This window comes from Lissotriton helveticus, chromosome 2_1, assembly GCF_964261635.1.
Source record: "Lissotriton helveticus chromosome 2_1, aLisHel1.1, whole genome shotgun sequence".
Taxonomy (NCBI): Eukaryota; Metazoa; Chordata; class Amphibia; order Caudata; family Salamandridae; genus Lissotriton; species Lissotriton helveticus.
In genome coordinates, this window is record NC_136059.1 from 1,219,555,090 (window position 1) to 1,219,582,578 (window position 27,489).

At 45.6% G+C, this 27,489-nt stretch overlaps 1 protein-coding gene across 1 annotated transcript in view; it reads left to right on the forward strand.

The window, feature by feature from the left end:
* The window catches only part of PITX2 (paired like homeodomain 2), a 565,621-nt gene that overhangs the window by 178,134 nt on the left and 359,998 nt on the right, over positions 1-27,489 (forward strand). Inside the window, exon 2 of the mRNA XM_078676090.1 lies at positions 21,603-21,729. The gene's annotated coding sequence lies outside the window, so the exon portion shown is untranslated. The remainder of the gene's footprint in view (positions 1-21,602; positions 21,730-27,489) is intronic.

The window sequence follows — 27,489 nt, forward strand, 5'->3', positions numbered from 1 at the left end:
CCACCAGCTGATCCGCGCCGCCAAGAAAACAGCATTCAAGGACCGGCTGGACAACAACGCACACAACTGCAAGGAACTCTTCAACATCGTGAAAGAGCTTTCCAACCCCAGCGCAGGAAACAACGACATCACCCCATCGCAAGACCTCTGCAACTCCCTCGCTTCATACTTCCACAACAAGATCACGGACATATACAGCAGCTTCAACAACCAACCAACGCTCACCAGGACCGAACAACCACCCCCCACCACCACCCTCCACGCCTGGACCCCGATCAGCACCGAAGACACCATCCTCACGATGAACTCCATCCACTCCGGATCACCGACCGACCCCTGCCCTCACCACGTCTTCAACAAGGCCGACGCTGTCATCGCACCCCACCTGCGAGCCATCATCAACACCTCCTTCGACACCGCCACCTTCCCTGAGAGCTGGAAACACGCCGAACTCAGCGCCCTACTCAAGAAACCAACAGCGGACCCCACCGACCTCAAGAACTACCGCCCCATCTCGCTTCTCCCGTTTCCAGCCAAAGTCATCAAGAAGACCGTCAACAAGCAGATGGCCGCCTTCCTCGAGACGAACGGATCCCTCGACCCCTCACAGTCCGGCTTCCGAGCCAATCACAGCACCGAGACCGCCCTCACTGATGGACAATGGAGAAACAGCGGCCCTCATCCTCCTAGACCTCTCCGCGGCATTCGACACTGTCTGCCACCGCACCCTAGTGCAGCGCCTCAGCGACGTCGGAATTCAGGAGAAGGCACTGGAATGGCATCTCCTTCCTCGACGGAAGAACACAGAGAGTCCGCCTGCCACCGTACAAGTCAGAGGCCTCCGAAGTCATCTGCGGCGTCCCCCAAGGATCATCTCTGAGCCCCACCCTCTTCAACGTCTACATGAGCCCCCTCGCGGCCATCGTACGCAAACACAACCTCAGCATAATCTCCTACGCCGACGACACCCAGCTGATCCTCTCCCTGACCAACGACCCCGCCGCCGCCAGAGCCAACCTGCACGAAGGGATGAAAGAGGTAGCCGAGTGGATGACGACCAGCCGCCTGAAACTGAACTCAGACAAGACGGAGGTCCTCATCCTGGGCTCTTCACCCTCCACCTGGGACGACTCCTGGTGGCCACCCGCCCTGGGCACCGCACCCAAACCGACAGACCACGCACGCAACCTGGGCTTCATCCTGGACTCCTCCCTCTCCATGACCAGACAAGTCAACGCCGTCTCCTCGTCGTGCTTCAACATCCTGCGCATGCTACGAAAGATCTTCTGGTGGATCCCCACCGAGACCAGGAAGACCGTCACCCAGGCCCTCGTCACCAGCCGTCTGGACTACGGCAACGCCCTATACGCCGGTACCACCGCCAAGCTCCAGAAGAGACTCCAGCGGATCCAGAACGCCTCAGCCAGACTCATCCTCGACATCCCACGAACCAGTCACATCTCCGGACATCTGAGAGACCTTCACTGGCTCCCCGTCAACAAAAGAATCACCTTCCGCCTCCTCACCCACGCACACAAAGCCATACACGACCGAGGCCCGAGCTACCTCAACAGCCGAGTCAACTTCTACGCTCCCAAACGCCACCTCCGATCAGCCAACCACGCCCTCGCCGCCGTCCCCCGCATCCGAAGAGCGACTACAGGAGGAAGGTCCTTCTCCTACCTGGCCGCCAAGACCTGGAACTCCCTCCCGACCGACCTGCGCCTGACCCAAGACCACCTCTCCTTCAGGAAGAAGCTGAAGACCTGGCTGTTCGAGCAGTAGCGGCACCCCCCCCCCCCCCCAGCGCCTTGAGACCCTACGGGTATGTAGCGCGCTTTATAAGTGTCACTGATTGATTGATTGATTGATTATCTGCGTTTCTGAGTAGGCAGAGGGTTCATGCCCTCTCCCAGTATTCCAGTAGGGATCTCCGGCCAGCTGTTGCACAAATACTTGATCTCAAAATTGTGCAGCCCAGGATCTCTTTTGAAACCTACTAGTGACTAGTGTGCTTGATTCCCTGCCCCCTGGCTGTGCTTGCTTCCCTGCCCGTGCTTGCTTCATCGCCCCCTGGCTGTGCTTGCTTCCCCGCCCCCTGGCTGTGCTTGCTCCCCGCCCCCTGGTTCCCCTGCCCCTGGCTGTGCTTGCTCCCCTGCAACCGGCCTGTGCTTGCTTGCTTCCCTGCCCCCTGGTTTGCTTCCCTGCTCCCTGGTTTGCTTCCCTGCCCCCTCGCTGTGCTTGCTTCCCTGCCCCCTCGCTGTGCTTGCTTCCCTGCCCCCTCGCTGTGCTTGCTTCCCTGCCCCCTCGCTGTGCTTGCTCTCCTGGGTGGGTGTGTGTGGCTCTGGGTGGGTGTGTGTGGCTCTGGGTGGGTGTGTGTGGCTCTGGGTGGGTGTGTGTGGGTGTGTGTGGCTCTGGGTTAGTGTGTGTGGCACTGGGTGTGTGTGTGTGTGTGGCTCTGTGTGTGTGTGTGTGTGTGTGTCTCTGGGTGTGTGTGGCTCTGGGTGTGTGTGTGTGTGTGTGGCTCTGGGTGTGTGTGTGTGGCTCTGGGTGTGTGTGTGTGTGTGGCTCTGGGTGTGTGTGTGTGGCTCTGGGTGTGTGTGTGGCTCTGGGTGTGTGTGTGGCTCTGGGTGTGGGTGTGTGGGTGGCTCTGGGTGTGTGTGTGGCTCTGGATGTGTGTGTGTGTGTGTGGCTTTGGGGGTGTGTGTGTGGCTTTGGGTGTGTGTGTGGCGCTTTGGGTGTGCGTGTGTGTGGCTCTGGGTGTGTGTGTGTGTGTGTTTGGCTCTGGGTGTGTGTGGCTGGCTGTGTGTGTGTGTGGCTCTGGGTGTCTGTGGCTCTGGGTGTGTGTGTGTGGTAGTAATTGCTGTCTGCTGAGCTCGTCCAGTAGGGTACAATAGGTCTCACATTTGCGAGAGATTAAGCTATTGGCAATGTAAATGACAATGTAATTTATTTATCTGTTTTCAAAACCAACACATAAATAAAAATGTTGTAATTTACAATGCCAATATCTCTAACTTTTGCCAAGGCGAAACCGTTGCATTGTAAATGCTTGTTTCTTTGGTCACTCCATTTGGAGCGCCCTTTTTGGAAATAGCTATAGATAGGCATCTGGTCGATTAATTGCCCTTGCCTACAGATGCAAATATAGGTGTAATTGTACACATACACTAGCACACAAATGAAAAAATAAATGTGTGCGTTCAGACGTGAACACAGTGTGCTTGTAAAGCTTAGAACATCACGAAGTAAATCTTCCTGCCTACTTGTGTTGTAGAAAATGATAACAACCCGCTCTTTCTGTAAGAGCTCACAGTTGAGGCTCATTTTCAATGTATATAAAAGGGATTGGTTCAATCTCAATATTACTTTTGTAGATCACAGGCGCGGACTCGTCTGGGGCGCGCGAGCGCAGCAAAGAAGCACTAGAGCGCGTGACTGACATATCTTGAAACCTTTGTAGATGGCTTGTCCGCGGGGAAGGGTTTAAGAGCGGATCAAAGCGTGCCCTCGCGGTCTGAATTATTCCATTACAGCTGAATGTGACATAATTACAAAAGATGTTGGATGCGAAATCTCATCAGGATTATCTGACACTCGTCTTTGTTGCGAAAGTCTCCCCAGCTGTTGCTCCGCCAGCACAAACGTGATGGCAGTGGCGAGCACAAAAGTACTTGCCTTTGACCACTGCTTTGGGGCCGGCTTAGCTCTCGGGGCCACGTTTGTGATTTCTATGCAAGGCTTTGCCGCAGAGAAGATGGCGGCCATGCTCTGTGTTGTGATTGGTCATGTCCTACTGGGGCACCAGGGCTGTAAAGGAAACATGGAGGACCACAGTAATTGATGGGTAAGGGGCAGTAGTTTGGCTTGCTCTGATCTACTCATCAAAGTAAATTGAGCATTGTTTGCTTGGGTCTGATTTATCATGAAATGGAAGATTTTTTTAGCCGGTTATTTGCAAAGAAATGACTGCTTTTGAAAAAAAAAAAATACAGCAAGCCTGACTCACAAAAAAACGATAAAAGCACCTGCAGAGGTTTAAATCTCGGCTTCTTGAACATGCTTTTACACTTATTTCCAAATTACAAATATTTATAGGTGCGTTACTGCAAATGTCTTGAAATAAATTCCCTGGGCTCCCTTTCCTCCAACGTGTAATTGCATGGCAGCTCCACCACTAAGGTGGAGGAGCGTCACTCCACTGATTTTTGCAGTGGAAAAAAAGGAAAAATAAAATGATAATTACTTATTGTTGCTAATTTCTTGATGGCAGAGTTTTAAAAAAATGTATTAGTTGAGGCCTAGATTTGGCATCAGGATTGCGCATCTATTTTTGCACAACCCTGACTCCCAATCTCATTTGTCAAATATCATAAAGCACTTAAATGTACTTATGATACACCTGAAAAACAAATGTGTGAGATCTTAATATCTGATGTCACTTCTTGTGATGTCACTTTCTGTGATGCAACGTGGAATGTCGTGACGTCAAGTGCTGTGATGGCATGCGTCATGATGTCACATGTATACTGCCTAACTTGGTCAGTCCCCCCACTTCTTTGTATAGGACTTGTGCCCTGACTACACCCTTGTTCCAACCACATCCACTCCCACCCCTTGTGTGGTGCTTACTAATGTTTAATTCTATGTGCTGATGATGTAGAATTATGCAGTTATAAAACCACTTAGATCTGTAGTGATCCGCTCTTCTGTGCCCCACATAGGTGTGGTACCTGTTATACAAAAACCATATTACAATACAATCTGCAAGCACACACGTTGTGGAGGAGAATTATGAATGAAATATACCATTTGAGTGGATTCCCATTCATAATCCTGTGTTTTTTGAAAATTCAATGATGTGTAATGTCTCTAGGATCCTAAGTGAAAGCTAGAATGTAAGCTTGCATTCCCCTTGTGGAACAGTCAATGAGAATTGACAAAGTCAAGGTTTGGTTTTAGATAGACTTATTAGTAGTCCTTCTTTGACTTCCTGACAGGCAAAAAGGAAGATATTTTTTTATCATAAATGTACGAAACATACAAACATGCCTTTAAACATACAAAAATGCCTTTAAAAATCGAGCCCAATGAAACACAAAACCATTATAATACATAGTACCACCTGCATCAATAGTTGCACATTTGATGAAAGGTCTTACAGTGACCCCACAGAGGCTTTCTTGTTGTCATCACAAAGTGGAGATGTCCTAACCATTAATTTGCCTACTGTGTCCATCAGCCAGATCTATTGCTAAATGTAGTTGTGCCCATGAGCCAACCTGGGGCATGCAGCTAAAGCGAGCTGAGCCAAGCACATCTTGTAATTTCTCCTGGCATCAAACCACCAGCGCATTCACCAATCACATTATTTATTTCAGCTTGTTGTATCTTTTCGTCTACCACCAATGCAATCATATTAGCACATAACAATGTCAAATGTGGCGCGCGACCCCAAATGTGAAAATACAGCACATTAGTGATGTTGAACTAATCACCCATCCTGGAGGATTTGGGAGCTGTAAAAATTATTTCCTCTGCCTCTTTCTTGTGGATTACAGTCTCCTCATCCATTATTGATGAAGTTAAACTACTAGTAACATGCCAAATGGGCTGCGCGGGAGCTTTGCGCCTAATCCAGCACAAAACAGGCCCAGTCACATAATGACGGGGAAAAAAGCACAAATGTCAACAGTTTCACACTGGGACTGGATTAGGCCTGCCGTATTTACTGATTCCTTACACAGGGATTAGTTCACTTTTAGTGTCGCAGAAACCAAGGCCACACTTCCCTGGGATGAGCACAGGGTGGGACATGGGAGCTAATGCCGGCCACACCGAGAGCTGCTAAGCAAAAATAATGCCTGCTTTATTACCTCAAGCTGTTGTTTGACCGATGGCTATCAGCGCCTGATAATGATGCAGGCGGCTGCAGCCCCCTGTAGATTATATTAGATTTTCTTTTCAACTGAACACCAATTCGATTCAGCGCTGGTGTTCATTACTTGCCCTTCCAAATTAGGCTGCACGACCTTGCCTGCCTCGGCTGCTACCGAGGAACTTGCATTTTCCAAGTATATTGTGTGCAGGACTGCACTAAAAACAGAAAACCTTGACATCATTCTCCTATTGTCGCAGTGAGTACAGTACAGATCCTAGCAACCCTGTCAGCACTTTTTTTTTCCTAAGCCCATGTTTTTAGTGATCGGATGAGTGAGGGCAGTTGTTTGACATGCTTAGGCCCTGACTATGAGCGACCTAGTGGCTGGGGTATGACGCAGAGAGGGGAACCCAACCCTTTCAGGCATGGGTGACTCCCAAACCTTTTTATCAGGGGTCAACAAGTTTTGTCTGTGATGTGGACTGCATTGATGCCAGCAGACTGGCAGTCAGGAGAGCGGGGGTTTCAGGTTGGTGCCGGTAAGGTGGGCGTAGGAGAAGTGAAGCATATACATATAGTGGCTGAATTGATTATGCCCGGCTTCCCCACTTTACATAATTGTGTGATCCTAGGCAATTGTTTTTTTTTTCACTTTCTTTTTCTTCATTATCCAATTTAAAAGTAGGTCGAAATGCGTGAAATCAGGATGTGTACTGTACAAATCTTTCTCCCAGTGGCAAACGGGGGCTGGTGATTTCCCAGCGACGGCGTAGATAAGAGCAGGGGTGGTGGAGGCCGCTGCCCCCAAAACCCCTGTCGCCGGGGTGGACCGCCACCCCACACCCCTGCTACGCCACTGCTTTCTCCTGTGTTTGATTTAATAAATTATAATGTTCATGCGTAGTAGGAACACAGCCCAAAGAGTGCACGTAACAACTGGCTTGCATCTTAGTTCTCTATTAACATTGTTTTCAGGGTGGAAGGGGAAAATGAATGTTTGAATATTCATGTTTGAAAACTATTGCTTTAAAAAAAATACTTCTTAATGCACTGACATAATGTGATGTACTAAGGTGAAACAGTTCTGCATCTTAATGAAATACACTTTTTGAATTCTAAAGAATCCGTATCTTACTTTTACACCTTTGCTACAAGATGTCTTTAAAACTAAAATTGTTTCTAAAGTTAAGCAGTGTAGGATAACCTAGTTACTTTCTTTCTTTAACTTCAATTAACCTTTAAATAAAGACTTCCCAGTTTATTTACCTTTTTTCTAAATGTGAGGGCTGAGTCAAAAAGCAGCAGCTGACCAGAGGGCCACATGTAAAGGTCAGGAGGGCCGCATGCAGCTCCCGGACCCTACTTTGAGGATCATTGCTTTATTGGACCCCCAACCCTACAGGGGGCTTACATAAAGCCCAAGGCCACTGTATATCTGTTAGATATGGAAGACTCAGGGTTCCATCATCACATTTTGCATGGGGTCTCAATCATTTTGTGTTCTGCCACTGCCTAATGGGGTTGCAATACTTGTTTCACATGATAAAGTCTGATACCTTAGGGCTTAGTATTTATCAGATGCGATAAATGCTACGTTTCACAATTTAAGCTCTTCAAAATAGAGCACAACAGGCACTTTTCACAGCTTTATGCACCAAAATCTGCATGTCCCTGTATTTTATGGGCCTCTTCCCGCTGAATGTTGGAAGGGTTGACCAGCAGATGTGTACCTGTGGAAAACTGTGAGTTTGTGAATTTTACGGCACCCGGTAATTACAATGACTGTAAAGGTCTGCACAACTCATAATTTTGAGCCCTGCGCAGTCTCAGAATTTTCCAGTCCAGTTGAAATCAGGCACTTACTCGAGCAAGCAGTCTAGGCATGCAACCTATGTTACAACAAGTAGGATTTAAACATAAAAGGATTGGCATTGCCATGTATGCTGTACGCGCTTTTTATCCAAAACAGAGGCTGGGCGTCACATCCACCTTTGCAGAGATACATGAGGGTCTGCAAAACTGATATCTACTGATCTTCAGTTTGAATTACTCTGAGGAGATTTAAAAAATAATCTTTTTAATAAAAGACAAGCTATTTTATATGGGAGAGAAGAACTCTGTTTATTTAGACCTTAGTCTTTAAACCATCGGACAAAATATAAATTATGATCTTTTACTCCAGTGCAGGGATCACTGGGCTCTGTGGATATTGTACAATTTATTTGGTTGAAAACCCTAAAGGTAGCAGCGTGTTATGTCACGTGTAGCTGACGAAAATAGACAACCACACAAAAATCCTGATTTTTTGGGGACAATTTATGTCATTTGAAGTCCTTCTTTGACTCACAAAAATGGTTCTGCAGGGACATACTCGCTCCACTATTAGTTTAGAAAGTAACCATATCTGGGATAAAAACAGATTTCTGCTCCATTGAATCTTTCTGCCTCCTTACCATTGAGAGTCAAGTGCTAAAGGGAAGTATTTTGTAATTACACTTGGGTCCTGTAGCACTGTGGGCCCATGCAACCAGTACTAAATGATTCCAGTGGACACAGTTGGTGCCCAATAGCTCTGAACTACCGTGGACCATGGTAACCAGGCCTCGCAAGGGAAAGTTTATGTGATGGAGTTGTTTGCCATCTTTAGAATTTTATAACTCTGTGTTCTATATACATTCCTTTCCATAGTAATCGTCAGCCTTTAATACAAGTGGCACAGCAAAAGGGCTCTCAGTACCACACCCAGTATTACAGATAGCAAGGATACTGTGATACCGGGTCCCAGTTTCACAAGCTGATCCCTACAGATCCCTGTGCAATGGAGAACAACATGCTGAAATAATTGCTATCACACAGATTTCCACACTGAAGCTGTTAATCCCTTCGCATTTACTATCAGCAAAGTCATCCAGGTGTCACCGGAAGAGTTTGGCTCACGTAAAACATGCAGTACTACTGCACTCAGTTACTCTGGGTGCATTAATAATCCACTACTTGTCAGGCAGGATGAGGCTGAGAACTCTTGATACCGCCCCATCAGGAATCATCGTCCACGAGTATGAGGACAGACGGCTTCGCCTCGCTTTGAATCGGAAGAACTAAAAATAAGATGTAGAACTATAACACAACATAACACTCAACATGGGGAACATCCATTACGATGCGGTGTTTACACCGCACTACCATTACAACAATGGTTTTACAACGCAAGTCGTTACCACGACTTGCGCTGAAGGGCGCTCTAGGCTAAGGAATAGTAGATTTACTATTCCAAAACCTTCCCTACTGTACGTAGGCTGGTGTTGGAATAGTAAATCTTACTATTCCTAAGTCCAGCACCCTACAGCGCAAGTCGTGGTAACGACTTGCGTTGTAAAACCAGCGGTGTAATGGTGGTGCGGTGTAAACACAGCATAGTATTGACATACAACCCTCAACATATGTAGACTCTAATTTGTGAGACAGAGAGTGCCAATTGGGCACCTTGCATTAGGGAAAGACCCGTGGATCATCCTAAATGATTGTTCTACCACAATGGGAAAAAAATAACAAAATCTGTTAGGAACTTTTTGATGTTCTTCTTGTGACCTTTGCTGCTGCCACGCTGAAGCTGTGCCATTGCGCAATCTTTGGGATTAACTGAAGTCACTGCTGGCAAAATTGATCATTCCAATTTCCCATGAAATGGAAAATGTCCTTATGGGCACTTTAATCATCCCCGCCTTGTCGAATAAATTTGTATTTACAGCACAATTTACGATTTTCATACCCTTTATTTCGGTACATTACCATAAAAGAGATACATAAAACAATAAATAACACAGTTGATAACAAAGATAAAAACATACATCAAAAACATTTCTGAAAGAGAGTCCCTAGTCTACGAACCATGCTACATCTAACACCTTGAGAGGACAATTTACAGAAAATAGTGAACCAGTGCTCTTTAACAGAAACGCCAAACTCACAGATTTTCTTCTCTCCCCAGCCCCTCCGCGGACTGATACGAAGTATTCAGACTTTGTTAGTTCCACCTTTGCCTACAAGATTCTTCAGACTGTATGTAGAACTATCCAGAACAGAAACACTGTACTACTAACATACCTTGGCCAAGACATCAAGGAGCAAAACATTGAGAAGGTGTTTGCATATAGCTAAGAATAGATTTACTATTACCTATATAAACGAGTTTTTATAATGTTTTGGTCCTCGAAATTTTGTCCATGATTTTCTTGACGCACGATAGGCTGGAGTTGATTTAAAGGTGGAATACTTTCAGATGAGTGAATCGTATTCCCGTTTTTAAAGACTTTTACTTTGGTTCCTGTTCATTTGTTTAATTACTGTCTAATCACCAACCAAGAAATTACCTTTAAAGTCATGAGAAAGGCTGTTAGAGTAGGGGCGGCTGACAAGTCTATGCATCGGCGGGGTGGGTGGGCACCTAAGTGATGGGTGGGTGCATGCATGCAGGCAAGGCTAGTGCAAAATAATCATAAATATTGTCACTTACCTTACCTGTTGCATGTCCGACTTCCTACTCGGTCTCTCTTGGCTGGCTTGGGCTCCAGCCTTCAGGAAATTTCACTAACCAAACCTGGCGTTACTCTCACCAACATGAGAGCAGTGCCAAGATTGGATAGAGCATCCTCTCTGGATGCTCTTTCAGGCCCTTTGGGCCTGTGCTTGGTCTCCATCCAGCAGTGTAAGACAGCTGGGTGGAGAGTTTCAAAGTGCACATGTCACTTTGGCAGGCGCAAGACAGCCGGCCAAAGTGACATGCGCACTTTGGAGCATCCAGTCAGCTCTACTTAAGTCCACCTCTGCTGCCAATCGACAGCAGCGGAGACATCCCCCCTCACCTAATTCTCCCACCGGGAGGTTACTGCGCACTGAACGTGAAAAATAGAAAGTCAATTCAATAATTTCATTGGCATTTTATTTTTCACGTTTAGCACCGCTGCAGCGGGCAGGGGGTCAATGCTACCCCGCCCTCAGGAAGAAACTGCAGCTGTGTGAGTGCACAGAGTAAGTGTGCAGCAGCTAGATGGTGTACAATCAGTCTTTGGCTCAAGCTGTCAGATAGAGACGTTTCTATAACAACAGCGTGGGATAACTTTTTTGGATTAGTTCACTTTCTTAGCATTCTTCCTTATAGTGGACCATCCAAATGTACTTCAGCTTCTGTCATTCTTTTCTCTGGCTGGAACTCACAAATGGTTTGTTTACTTTTTAGTATCCAGAAATCCTTGCGTAATGCATGGTCTTCTCTTTGTTTGTGTGGTTCTACAAGGCTTTGGTCTTTTACCATGTATTTTGTGCCGTCTTATATGGCATATCAGTTAACATCATTAAGGCATGTCATTCTCATGCCACAGAACTTCATAACTGCTTACGGGTTTCATCCTTCTTTGATTATGTACTCAGCCATGTCCATTATCCCACCTAGTGTGCCCCCTGAATGACAAAATATTGAAAGGTTAGTATGTTTAGATTTCCTATACTTATCTCCAAAAATATATATCTTCAAGGTATGTAGATATAGAGGTAGGAATAGTAAATCCGTACTTACCCAGTAGGCACTTAGCTTTCAATATTCTGTCCACAATATTCTTGTATCTCAATTTTACTAGGCTCGATATTAAGTAGTACACTCATCTAGCCAACTTTGATCACTATTGAGGAATATTGGGTTCATATTCATTCAAGGTTTCATCTTTGCTCTCAGCTCAATAACGTCTAATTAATGTTATCTTGATAATCACACGTTTTGCAAACCCCAGGATGATACAATCCTAAAATGACATGTGTTTCAGAATCATCAGTAAAACTATGAACTGATTTGAAATATGAGATTAGTAGAAAGTGTGATTTCCCCAAAATAGATTTCTGCAGTTTGTTAGGAAAAAGCTCCCAAATTTCGCCCCTTCTCGATTTTCGCCCCCTCAAAGGATATGGTGCTATTTCCATATCTGAGGCAAAATTCCAATCTGGAAAACAAATGCTGAATTATTCTCTCATAGTTTACATTTTAAAGATTATTTATTCAGTCAATGATATTATATAGGTAAAGAACACTGTCTGTTTTCTGTGAAGAATTGTATTTATTTGAGCCAGGGCCAGTGGCATCAGCCCCTTGTACATCATGCATAACAAGAAAAAAACAAAATCCACAGTTATTTACTTCAGGGTTCATAATCTGCACATAGCTATATTATGATATGAGAACTATATTCTAGTACTAGTTAGCGAGTAAAGGAGGAAAAGGGTGGAGAAGAAAGGAGGAAGTATAAAAATGCAGAAGAGTGGAGATAGGAGGAGGATGGAGAGCAAGGAGTTTTATGATCTCAGCTCAAAGTTGGGGAAGGGGTGGCTTTGCTTTAAAGTAGAATGAGGTAATTTTGAATGATGTGAGGAGATGATGACTCCAGCCAGGCAGTGATCATGGAACGTGAGTCGAATTTTTGGGTACCAATCCTGAGAAAGTTTGGATCTGGATGCGTAGCTTTCTGATTACCATAATGGCAGCTTAAATTAAGGGTCACTGAGCCTTTTAAAAAAAAATTATATAGAAACAAATGATTATACAATTCTTTGTCAGTCATTCTTTATTGTTTCACTTTCTTAAAAACCATATTCAATATTATAAATAGATAAATATATTACTAGATTGTTAAATACAAAACTAAATTAAGGGACACAAGGTCTCTGTGGCCCTGCGTGGCTTTGTAAATGTAGAGTATTGTAAAGCAGCGCAAATCACCGCCTCGCATTACTCTGCCCTGGGAAGGCGTTCCATGGGTGGAGCATGGGTGTTCACACGCATCCACCCATAGAGTTTGGTGCATTCCCAGATTTAACAATACTGACCAACCAGGAAATGTGTCATAATGCTGCACCTTCCCAGAGGAGGCGCAACAAGGAGAAAGAGGAGAAAGACTGAGAGGATTGTTTTTGTACAGGAAGATATCCCTTCATGCACAAAGATAATTCTTCCTGCATCGTAGGCACCCTTTTACCTTGGTGCAAGGGGCCTGCATTGGTGCTAGGCAGCAAATTGGGCAGCAAATTGTGTGCCAACACAGGCAGAGAGCAGGAATACACCGCAGCAATACACCATATCTTTATAAATATGGCATATTCCTGCCCTCTCCCTTTCACACAGCGCAGTGCAGCAAGTTGTCTTTCCGTGTAGCAGGACAATTTGATAAATCTGCTGTGGCGTAACACAGTCCCCCGCAGCCCCCGTTGTGCGGGGGGCCCAAGCTCCAGGGAGCCCCCCTCAGGACAGTACTCTTGCCAGAGAGCTCCTGATTGAGTCCGGAGGGGGCCCCTCAATGTACCTTGCAGGAGGGGGCCCTCGAGTTTCGTTACAACAGTGTAAATCTAGGCCTTAGACTTGTGCAACAAACAGTATGCACTGGTACTGATGTCATCAGTGGGTCAAAGGGGACAAGATATCACTCTTCCATTACTCCTGACATTTTGGTGAATCAAGGTTCATGCTATAAAGTTTGACTTATGTATGGTACATTGTCCTGCTTCTTGAAATATACTAATATTAGTGTAGCAGTGGAAACGTTTGTATGGCTGCAGGGAATCTGAATAGGCAGTGGGATGCTAAAACACAGATGCTCAAAGAGGAATCTGTCGGGTAATAAGCGCACACAATAGGCGCACAAGTGCAGCCGGTCTTGGATTTGTTCAATGAAGTATGGGTAAACATTAGCATCGACGTTTGGTTGCCTTAGCTGCTGTCAAAAGGCCACACACTTCTGTGCAGGGAATGGAAATCTATCTGATTAGTTTTGCATGTATTTGATGAAGGCTACAACAGAGGAGTGCTGTTTTATTCCTGCATGATTTCCCCTTTGGCAGAGAAGTGACAGTTTTGCATTGATTATTCATTCTCTCTATTGATTAACACCTAGCGGACTGACTTATTAGTCCCTTCGAATCCATCTTAAATATCAGGATTTACTAATAAAGGATGAAGTCCTGTGCTGAATACTAATACTGCTTGCATTTAAGAAGACAGCTTGTGTCATCTAGGACATTTTTCAGGGTTTCATAATGTGACGTATATTTATTTGTTAAGTGTTCAGGTTTATGTGTGAGTTTAATAAGGAAACACTAGTTGTATTGCTGCAGTTCAAAAAGTATGATTTTTTTGTACAAAAGAACTTGTATTGTTAATGAATATAAAATGTAGTGAGCAGATAACATGATGATTTCAGTGTTAATGCTTAAGTAATGCATGTGTTTCTTTGACAACAAGGAAACATTAAAGTGCAAACATTAAAGTGTTCATTTTTGGGAGGTGTATACTTTAAATCGATTACTATATTTGCATATTTTATCCAATATTTAGAGAAAAAGGTTAGTATGCCACGCATGTTGCTCTGTCAATCAGTGGCATTATTAGTAATTGGCCATCATGGGGGGCATGGTTTGGATGGCGTCTAGGATGGCCACTTAGAGCGGGAGCTCGGCACCGCGTCAGAGGCGCTGTTCATGCCTCGGCGCATCTAACAAAGTTGTGCTGGGGGACTGCTGATATCCTGCTACAGGAACATTATCTGCATTGAAACGCTGCCTAGTCCTGCTTTGGTATGGCGTTTTGCACCTTTTTTGGGCTGTTGAGGGTCCTCATGATGTTGCAGTCATCATTTTAAATTCTACCATGTCGGCTCCTGCTCCTCAACGTTGCACATCCATTTGAGGTCCTCTTTATCCAATACGCTATTTTTTAGGGCTCGCCTGCTGTGCGCATGCGCATAGCTGGCGAAGCTCTAGAGGGGCTTAAACAGACTTTACCCAACTTGGCGATTTGGTGCTGTGCCCGTGGCTTTTAGGTCAATGCGCTTGCGCATTGACCTAAAATGCGCGTGCACATCACCAAATCGCCGTCTGTTCCCTCAGCAGCACTCCTCCCACACCTTTGAAGTGAAGCTTAGCTTCACTTCAAAGGCCCCTGCTGCTTAACACCCTCTCCCCGCTCCGCCCCCTCCCCTGCCCGCCATGTCGCATTTCTCCTCCCCCCTCCCCACAGCAATGCCCTCCTAAGTATACTCAAGACTGTGTGAATGTGCATCACACAAAGAGTCTCTGTAGTAGTGACTTACAATGAACTATCCCTGGCTGAAAAGTAATTTTGGAAACGGATAGCACACTTTGTGCCTGATTATTTGATACAACCTCACTGCCTGCTTGAAGCAGAAGGTACACCTAGTTCTTTCCAAGTTAGTGTGATAGGTCGTGAGCACTCCAGTTGTTTGGTCTTAAATAGTTTAGTTTGTAGCTTTCATCAAAGTTAATGTCCTTCTTTTGCGTGCTGCTTGGTAACTCGGGGCTGCCTGTCCCTGAGCTTGTCAAGACTATTGGGAGTTGGTTAGTGGTATCAATATCACAACCATACCAGGCGCACAGCCGATGATTACGTTATTTCCCCCTTTGCTACCTAGTTCTTTGCCAGTAGGATGCTATTGACATCAACATCTGTTTGAGCTCCTTTGCGTCAACACGCCCATACATGTACTTGACCCGATTCACTAACAAGATATTTGCATTTGCGGTGGAGCCGCACACGAAGTTCATGAGCCAAGCACACGTGGCTTCCGGATATTCGCAGAGGTTGGGGATGGCGTCACCTACGACTCCACCCGTGATCTACGCAGCAGTGTGAAATTAGGCCATCTTCATAATATTATCTGTTTCACAACAAAGCACACAATTGTCACCATCAAATATTTTTGTTAAATTTGGTCGTACACATGTGACCACTTCAGCCATCTGTTGCCCAGCTTGGTGCCGCTCCACCCCCTGCGTCATCAAAGGCTTTCACGGCCGGCCGGCCGTGCTTTCAGTTTCACGGCCGGCCGGCCGGCCTTGTAAAGTGCACTTTTTATTTACGATGCCCACCATACAGCCTTCTTGAGCTGTTCTTTTGATGGATGAATGTGGTTGCTTTGATTTCAATTTTTAGTCACTGAACGTGCGCTGCAATGGATTTCTTTAGCTTAAAAGAATTGTTAAGTAAGTTATTGGTCTTTGTCAGTAATGCTCCGTTTCTTTTTGCACAATATATGCAGTTTGCAGAAGCACTATTTTTTGGGCAATGTGTTTTCTTTTTCACCAGCTTTCTTATTTGTCTTTTCATGCTCTTTATTTAGTTGTGTTGGCGACTTTTTATTAATCGGCTGTAGAATGTGCTGTATTCACACAGCTACGTGGAGTCTTATTTATTTCTAAATGATCATGGCTGGTTAAGGTTGCGAGTCAGCGCAAAATAAATCATTATTTTATATTGTATAATCCGCACTTGATGCATGCGGGTTCAATGTAATCCAACACCACATCCACCATCACATCCACCATCACATCCACCACCACATCCACATCCACATCCACATCCACCACCACATCCACATCCACATCCACCACCACATCCACATCCACCGCCACATCCACCAACACACCCACCACCACCACATCCACCACATCCACCACCCCATTCACCACCACCCCATCCACCACCACCACCGCATCCACCACCACCACCACCGCATCCACCATCACCGCATCCACCATCACATCCACCATCACATCCACCGCCACATCCACCGCCACATCCACAGCCACATCCACCACCACATCCACCACACCCACCACCACCACATCCACCACACCCACCACCACTACATCCACCACCCCATCCACCACCACCACCCCATCCACCACCACCACTGCATCCACCACCACCACCGCATCCACCACCACATCCACCGCATCCACCACCACATCCACCATCACCACCACATCCACCACCACATCCACTATCACCTCCACATCCACCATGACATCCACCGCCACATCCACCACCACATCCACCACATCCACATCCACCGCATCCACCACATCCACCGCATCCACCACATCCGCATCCACCGCAGCCACATCCACCGCATCCACATCCACCGCATCCACATCCACCACCACATCCACCACCACATCCACCACCACACCCAGCACCACCACATCCACCACCGCATCCAACACATCCACCACCACCACCGCATCCACCACCGCATCCACCAACACCACATCCACCACCACCACCACCACATCCACCACCGCATCCACCACCACCACATACACCACCACTTCCACCACCACATCCACCACCACTTCCACCACCACATCCACCACCACTTTCACCACACCCACCACCACCACATCCACCACACCCACCACCACTACATCCACCACCCCATCCACCACCCCCACCCCATCCACCACCACCACTGCATCCAACACCACCAACACCCCATCCACCACCACCACTGCATCCACCACCACCACCGCATCCACCACCACCACATCCACTGCATCCACCACCACTACCACATCCACCACCACATCCACCATCACCTCCACATCCACCATGACATCCACCGCCACATCCACCACCACATCCACATCCACTGCATCCACCACCACCACATCCACCACCACATCCACCACCACTTTCACCACATCCACCACCACATCTAACACGTCCACCACCACTTCCACCACCACATCCACCGCATCCACCAACACCACATCCACCACCACCACATCCACCACCACCACATACACCACCACATCCACCACCACATCCACCAACACTTTAACCACACCCACCACCACCACATCCACCATACCCACCACCACTACATCCACCACCCCATCCACCACCAACACCACCCCATCCACCACCACTGCATCCACCACCACATCCACCGCATCCACCACCACCACATCCCCCGCATCCACCACCACATCCACCATCACCACCACATCCACCACCACATCCACCATCACCTCCACATCCACCATGACATCCACCACCACATCCACTGCATCCACCACCACCACATCCACCACTGCATCCACCAACACCACATCCACCACCACCACCACCATATCCACCACCGCATCCACCACCACCACATACACCACCACATCCACCAACACTTTAACCACACCCACCACCACCACATCCACCACACCCACCACCACTACATCCACCATCCCATCCACCACCACCACCACCCCATCTACCACCACTGCATCCACCATCACCACCGCATCCACCACCACCACATCCACCGCATCCACCACCACATCTACCATCACCACCACATCCACCACCACATCCACCATCACATCCACTATCACCTCCACATCCACCATGACATCCACCGCCACATCCACCACCACATCCACCACATCCACCGCATCCACCACCACCACATCCACCACCACCACATCCACCACCACATCCACCACCACATCCAATACATCCACCACCACTACCACCACAACCACCTCCACATCCACCGCCACCACATCCACCGCCACCGCATCCACCACCACCGCATCCACCACCTCCGCATCCACCACCACATCCACTACAACCACCACCCCATCCACCACTACCACCACCACCGCATCCACCGCCACCACCACGGCATCCACCTTCACCACATCCACCGCATCCACCATATCCACCGCATCCACCACCACATCCACCATCACCACCACATCCACCATCACCACCACATCCACCATCACCACCACATCCACCACCACATCCACCATGACCTCCACATCCACCACCACATCCACCACCACATCCACCACCACCACATCCACCACCACCACATCCACCACCACCACCACATCCACCACCGCCACATCCACCACCACATCCACCACTTCCACCACCACCGCACCCACCACCACATCCACCACATCCACCACCACATCCACCACATCCACCGCATCCACCACCACCACATCCACCACCACCACATCCACCACCACATCCAATACATCCACCACCACTACCACCACAACCACCACCACATCCACCATCACCTCCACATCCACCGCCACCGCATCCACCGCCACTGCATCCACCACCACCACATCCACCACCTCCGCATCCACCACCACATCCACTACAACCACCACCCCATCCACCACTACCACCACCACCGCATCCACCACCACCACCACGGCATCCACCTTCACCACATCCACCGCATCCACCATATCCACCGTATCCACCACCACATCCACCATCACCACCACATCCACCATCACCACCTCATCCACCACCACATCCACCATGACCTCCACATCCACCACCACCACCACATCCACCACCGCCGCATCCACCACCACATCCACCACTTCCACCACCACCGCATCCACCACCTCTGCATCCACCACCACATCCACTACAACCACCACCCCATCCACCACTACCACCACCACCGCATCCACCACCACCACAATGGCATCCACCTTCACCACATCCACCGCATCCACCATATCCACCACCACATCCACCATCACCACCACATCCACCATCACCACCACATCCACCACCACATCCACCATGACCTCCACATCCACCACCACATCCACCACCACATCCACCACCACCACATCCACCACCACCACATCCACCACCACCACGATCACCACATCCACCACCGCCACATCCACCACCACATCCACCACTTCCACCACCACCGCACCCACCACCACATCCACCTCTTCCACCACCACCTCCACCACCTCATCCACCACATCCACCACCACATCCACCACCGCATCCACCACCACCACATCCACCACCACATCCACCACCGCATCCACCACCACCACATCCACCACACCCACCATCATCACTTACACCACCACATCCACCACCACTTTCACCACATCCACAACCACCACATCCACAACCACCACATCCACCACATCACCACCACATCCACCACCTCCACCACCACCACCACATCCACCACCACATCCACCCCCTCATCCACCACCATCACCACCACATCCACCATCACCACCACCACCACATCCACCACCACCATATCCCCCAGATCCACCACTACCACATCTATATGTGTGTGTGTGTGGCTCTGTGTATGTGTAGGTGCAAATGCAATGTTCTTGGATTTTCGTCACAATAAAATACACTGAACATAATCTTCACAAGTTATTTACAAACGTTTAAGCTATTGCCATTATAAATTACAATAACTTTTATTTAAGTATTAATTATTTACAAAATTAAAAGCCATTGTTATTTGTAATATCAAGACATCTAAGTTACGTAAATACAACACACATTGCATTACAAATGCTATAGGTGTCACATTTGCAAAAGTTAACACTATTGACATTGTAACTGACAAAACTATTAATTTTGCTACTTTCAAAACCAACACATAAATTAAAAAAAGTTTCATTTACAATACCAATAGCTCAAACTTTCCTAATGCGAGACCTATTGCATTTCCAATGCTTGTTTGATCTCCTTTCCATTTCTAGTTTGGTGATATTCGACTGGTTTCTTCTCGCTAGTTACCACTTGGCATTTATTATTAGTTTTTTATGTGCAAGTCATCCCAGTACTCATCACTGTCATTCTGATGCCTTCACATATTTCTTGTTGATTCTGGAGTAGTCATTTGCCTTGGGTCTTTACCTGAATTTGCTTGGTTACATATTTTCGTCTCTACTCTTTCACCAAGCTTTATGTGGCAGAGTTAAGACGCCTTTAACTTCTACTAGAGTTCATTCTAGTGTCATATCTATATACAGCTCTTCCTCTCCTGTAGCCTTCATGGAATGCTCCTGTGTTGCTCTTGAATTGGCTCAGTCGGTGGTTTTTTGTTCGACTACTTCCTTCACTTCCTCACTGAAGTCACTGCTCCCTTCCTCTACAAATAAGAGACTTAAATAGGATCCTTCCTCTCTACTGAAGACGTTATCTCCTGTCTCTTTAGACACTGTACTAAAGGAAATATGAGCTCTGCAACCGTTCATTGAGGAAACAAGAAGTCACATTCACCTGCTTGATGACAAATGGTCCAATGTAGAAATTAGAATGTCTCCAGTTGATCAGCAAGTTACTGACTTACAAATTGCCTCCCATAAAATTGCAGCCTTAGAAAAAGATGTTCTATTGTTGAAAAAAACACGGAGAAGACCTAGAACATAGGAGTAGGCACAATTTACATCGGTATGGCCTTTCTGAAGGAATTGAAGGAGATGATTCGGTCTCCTTTTTCACCTTTCTGCCAAAACATTTAGATTTACCTCCATCACAAAGTCTCAATATTCAACATGCTCACAGACTGGGTCCTCATCTATCTTTACCGGATGCTCCTACCAAACATCGTGGTGTGATAATTTTTTGGGGGGAATTCAGGGATCTCTTAAAATTCCTAAATGCAGTAAAAGCTAAATAACAACTAGTAATGTCTGGTGCAAAGTTTTTTCTTACACAGGATGTTTCCACAGCTATGGCTAAACGTAGGAAAGATTTCCTCCATCTTCTCCCGGCAGTACGAACATTAGGTTCTAGCTATGGTCTGTTCCATCCGTGCATATTTATAGTGACTTCTCGGAACAGCCCCACTACTTATGAAGATCCAACTGAACTTAATAAATTCTCATTTGATAATTTCTATGGATTTTGCTGGTCCTTCTTCTTGTTGAACTGTTGAAATGTTTATTTGAAATAATATACTGTATTACAAATTGTGTATTGCTTCTTATGTTGTTTGTTGTTACCTGAGGTTTTGGTATTATGTTAAGGCTTAACTATTTTGTTTTTGCTTGTTTGTTTTTTCTACCTTCTCTACAGGTTCCAGTGATTCTTCATGTGTGTGTTTTCTCTCTGCTGTTTGTTGTCCTCCGCTGTGGTGCGTTGATCCTAGTCAGTGTGCTGCCTTCATTTGTGTGCCACCACCCCATTATTCTGCTCTTTTAAGGTACGTATTTCAGTCGTCAGTTGTTTTCTTGACATGTACTGTCTTTTCTTGTCTTATCTGTTATTTTTCCTTTTTCCTTCCTTTTTTCATTTTCTTATCTTTAGCTTAATTTTCTTGGATGATTTATTCTTCATCCTTCTTGTTACACCATCTTTTTTTATATTCGTGATCGTGTAGTTTTATATTTAATTGTTGATTGTTTTGTTCAGAGTCTTATTCTGGAATGTAAAAGGTTTTATTATTCTAGCAAAAAGCAGAGAATACAATCTCACTCAGCTGCCTACTATCCAGATTTGGTCCTATTAAAAGAGCCCCATCTGACGGAGTCAAAAGCTTTAAAATTAAAGCAGTATTGGTTGGGCTTGGTTTTTAAATTGTCATTGCCAAGTTTGTTTTATTCCTAATAAAGCATATAAACAATTTAATTCTACTATTTCACAGAATCACCTATTAGCTGCATGGAGTTTATGTAAATCTACTGCAAAGAAGTTCTCTTTTTATTCTCCGCCACATGGCTGCCTTACCCATTTAGATTATATTTTACAGAGTCACCCTTTGGCACAAAATCTTATTTCAGCTTCTATTGAACCTATTGTTATTTCTGACCATACTCACCTTGTTGTAGATTTGGATATACTCCAGGCAGGAGAAGTGTGGCTCACTGATTAGAGCGGCAGACCCTGATGCAGAGGTCTGGCCCGGGACCAGGGTTCAATTCCCGACGCGGCAGGGTCCTGAGCCCAAAAATGTCCACGGACTCGATAATTCTCGCCTCGGTGCCTATTCTAATCATGGGGTCCCACGCTGCAACTCTGGGCAATAGTTGCTTAATCTCCGCTACGGCAGCCCACCTGCTGCGGGATGCCTGGCTTTCACCCCGGGGATACCCAGTAGGGGTTATCTCACAGGGAAAAGCCAGGACAGGTTCCCAAGGCAAGCGCCTTGATACCTTCGGGTGATGCGTGCGCTATATAAGTCGCAATACATTTACAGGCACATAACCAATTGAATTGTTGGCGGTTTAATAATACTCTTTTATTAGACCCCTCTTTTTCTACTTCTTTTGCAGTTTTTCCTAATTAATTTTTTACACTTAATACTGATCCTGATATTTCCCCCCCAAATATTATAGGATACGTTTAAGGCCTCTGCCCGTGGGTTTGTTATTGACTTTGTTGATTAAAAAAGGAAATCATTTACTAAGTGACAGAAATCTATATTGGCAGACAATTGAATACCTGGAACATCAATTCTCCACTTCAACTTCTGAATCTACTTTACAGGATTTGGTTTGCGCTAAACTAAACGTTAATAAAATAACCATGCATCTCATTTACTTTGTAATAGTGCCCACTATTAGGGGGGATGAAATTATTGGGGAAGTATGTTGCTATTTATTTAAAGAATAAGAAGCAACTTTCTAATATTGAATCTGTCCAACCTTCTGGTGGATCTCATTTATTTAAAGATCAAGATATACCATGCTTACAGGAATGTGCAGTCCGTACTCTTCTATGAGCCTAACAGACCACAGCAGCAGCGCCCACCAGACCAGAGTTTAACTCATCTGGCGGGCTGGCGGACCATGGCTTTGATGGTCCTCCAGTGGATGGTATGGTGGCGGTGCCACTGGAGGATCGCCAAAGTGGCAATGAGGCCCTAAGTATTTAGGTATATGTTTTACAAACTCCATACAAGCCTCTGTTAATCTAAACATGAAAGAAGGTCTTGGCATACTTACTAAACGTCCTTCTTCTTGGAACCTGTTATTTCTATTTTGGTGGGGTTGGCTTGATTCCATGAAAATTATGGTTTAATCTATTCTTCTATATGCTCCGTCTTTTGGGTAGCTTATCTGATGTTCTCTTGTTAGGTTCTCATAAAACAGGATTGTTTGACCTTAAGCTGGCTTTAGCTTTTCAGCAAAGTACTCTTAATTGGAAATGTGAAACTAGTATTTCATTTACAGCCTGGTGGCATAATATTTGTCATTATCTCCTTCTAGAAGTTGCTTTTTCTTTATCTTGTAGACCATATGTTAACAGACAATTATTTTGGTACCCCTTAACTGATTTCTTGGATCTCTCAGTTAGAAATCAGGTTAATTCTGCATGTTCCGAAATGTTTATCAGCCTGATTCATCAAGCTAAATTGCACTCGCAAAGGGCAAGATTCTCAGAATCTTGCCTTTTGCGAGTGCAATTTTTGCATTTGGGATTCATCATCCCAAATGCAAAATTCGCTATTAAAGAATTCGCACATTTGCGAAGAATTGCATTGAAGGAATCTCTATTTGAGATTCCTTAAATGCAATTCATGAATCATTTTAAAATTGCGAAATCGCAATTTTGGGCCGCTATTTACCGCGAGGTCAGACCTCGTGGTAAATAGCAAAAACTTAGAAAAATGCATTTAAATGCATTTATCTAAGTTGCATGTTACACACACACATGTCCTTTGGACATGTGTGTGCGCAACACCAATGTAGCTTACATTTCAGGGGTGCTACAGGGTGTCCTTTGGACACCCCTGCACCCTTGAATTCGCATCCTTATTTGCGATTAGCTAATTGCTAATCGCAAATAAAGAATAACTCCCCATGCATTCCTACGGGCCTCAGGCCCATAGGAATGCATGGGGAGTTATTCCTTATTTGCGATTAGCAATTTGCTAATCGCAAATAAAGAACATGTAGGAATCGCAATATTTTTTGCAATTCCTACATGAATACCGTTTTGCAAGTCCTTAATAGCGATTCCTTATGAATCGCTATTAAAGACTCGCAAAACGAGTCTTTGATGAATCAGGCTGTTAATTACTTATATATTTCATATTTTTGATGTTTGATTAAGTAATGCATATCACTATGCGGTCTTCAATTGTTCTCATTAACTCTTCCATGTTTCCCTCCTTCCTTTCCCTTTCCCTTTTCCCTCCCATTCTCCCTTCTCTACAATTTTATTTAAAATTGTAAACAGCTTTTTGTCTTTTTTGTCATTTAGCTTTTTTATTTATGACTTTACATTTATATCGGATATGTTTATTACTCATGTTTATATTTCTTAGTTTGTAATAAAGCTGCTCAAACTAAAAAAAAGAATTGGCCAACAAATCACTTTCTCATTATTTGATAGTAATGCTGTGTCTCAGTGTTATTGTCTGCTCGTGATCCTCAGCAGTTGAGTCACCAAGTCCTAGAAGACATTTCTCGTGATATACCCCTGTAACTGACTCAGGATGAGGCTCATGCATCATCACCAAATAGGGCTGCATGCTTTTTCTGAACACGTTTCATTGGATCTGCCTGCCAGTGATCCTCAGCGATACCTGACATGGCACACAATATCAGCGGTTTAGGCATCACCTCTTTTATTGGGGAGGAGGAGGGTTTCTCTTTGTTACTTTCTTCTGCTGCTGCTGATGATGGAGCGGCTCCGTCATCAGCACGGAAGTGGTTAACATGTTACTAGTTATTAATGGCTGGCTTGCAGGAACACTGACATGTGGGAATCCACATTCCCTACAGTTACCCCATACATAGGCACCTTTACTGTCACAAACATCACTTGCTCACAATAATCTTAGCAAGAAAGAAATGAGTCAAGGGATTAGTGGTAACCTAATTTCTCCCTCTCTAAACCTTGACATTTGCCTATTCCTCAAAGTCAGGACTATCTAATGCCTATCATGTGGCACATGTTATCAAGCGGGTGCAAGCCTCGCTGGCTACTCCTGTCTGATGGTGCAACTTCTCCTCTTCATGCAGTTATGAAGTGAGTGGACCTGCTGCCTCTATGGACATCACAGGGCAGGAGCACAGGCCTCCCCGAGACTCCCATCCCTTAAAGTCCAATGGCACATAGGATCACCAGCAAGCCATACAAGAGCCTGCACGTGCTGATGTGATGGCGCTGATCAGTTTACCACTAAGCTGGCTGAACAACTTGCAGAGGAGGCATCCAGTGGCATAGCTAGCCCTCTGGCTGCCTGTGGCGGTCCCTGCATTTGCTGCCCTGCTGCGGTCGCAGTGAAGAGCGGGGGGAGGTGTGCTGGTGAGTTTTCTCCACTTGCCGTAGCAAATGCATTGAGGATGGGGGGATGCTTGCTACTGACGCCCCAAGGCGGCAGGTAAGAGCGAAGGGAGGCCGCCACCTCCAAAATTCGTGCCTCTCGGGCAGACTACCACCTCACCCCCCTCTAGCTACGCCACTAGAGGCATCTAAAACTTATCACTATTTTCAACAGCAGTAGTGGGGGAGTTGGCCCTGACAGGGGGAAGAACTTACCAGATGCAACTTCATCTGTAGAAAGAGAGTATTGCCTCTGAGTACTCAAACAGGATTGGAAGGTATTTCTTCCACCCAAAATAAATGGACACAAAAAAGAGAAGACATTTTGACATGGGAGGTGCTCAAGCTGAAAAAAGACAAAATGCAACGTCAAGAAATGAAACTTAAAACCCTTAAAATCGATGAATCTCTAAAGACAACAGTAAGCAATGCTTAAAAAACTTAGGGGCATATTATCAAGAACAGGCAATAAAATTATCGCCGCTTTATCGGCAGGAAACTGCCGCTAAAGCGGCGATAATGGGCTTGATAATATGCCCCTGTGAATTCCCATAGCAGCCCAGGTTAACACCAAAACCTGGGCTTCTATGGGAATTCACAAGGACATATTATCAAGCCCATTATCGCCGCTTTAGCGGCAGTTTCCTGCCGATAAAGCGGCGATAATTTTATCACCTGTGCTTGATATTATGCCCCCTAAACACCCAGGAGATTGAGGAGAGTTGGTGGATAAATTGAGGAATCAGTGCATGAATCTAAAAGTGCTGCTAGAAAATAATTTTCTTTCTCGTTATAAATGGCCGTGAAATAACAGGTGATGGAAGCACGGGCGGTTATTTAATCAGTGCAAAATAAAAGGTCCGCTTGTTCTTAAGAGCAGGAGCACAAAAAACATATTCACACATATACAGATAGTAAAAATGTTTTGTGCGAAGTTGTAGGGAATTTTTGAGTGTATTGTAAAGTGGATTTTAATTGTTTTAATAATGAAAGAGAGACTTAAATTTTCTGAAAAGAGTATGCAACTTCCAGTGAAGGAGTTTCCCTAGGAAAGACAGGCAAAGAGGCGCTCGCGTGAATGTACAGGAAATATATTGAAGGGTAATGTGGAGAAAACATGGATATCTAACAACTGTGACACGTGATATTGGGGTGTTTCCCAGGGTTGCATATGTTATCTATGTTCTAATAATGACCAGGTGTACATTTTTGAAGTGGAATAACTGACGAGAGAGAAGTCTGGCGGTGAATTGCTTAATCGGATGAAAATACATATAGCATGTTGTAGAAAACCCATCTAACTGAGCAAAGTGGAATATGGCACAAATTGCACACACAGTAAATATGAAGCCTCATGCCACTGTATTCATCCGGTACACGATGTGCACATTAGAGGTCCTGCATTATGCAGCCCAATCAGGTTATTAAACCTATCATTTACTAAAAAATGGATGATAAGATTAACCACAACTTTGAATAGTCTAAGGAAGAAAGAAGTCATTTAAAAAAAAAGGAAAAGTCTGCTGCCTACTCTGATGGGGAGGAATAATGGCAATACAAAGATTATGCAAAGTACACAGCCATACGTAATTCACAGTCTACGTTTACTAAGTACACATGGACATGACAAGCAGTTAATATGAATTCCACTGCCAAAAATACAGTGTTAATAGGTTTGGATCTTGAATAG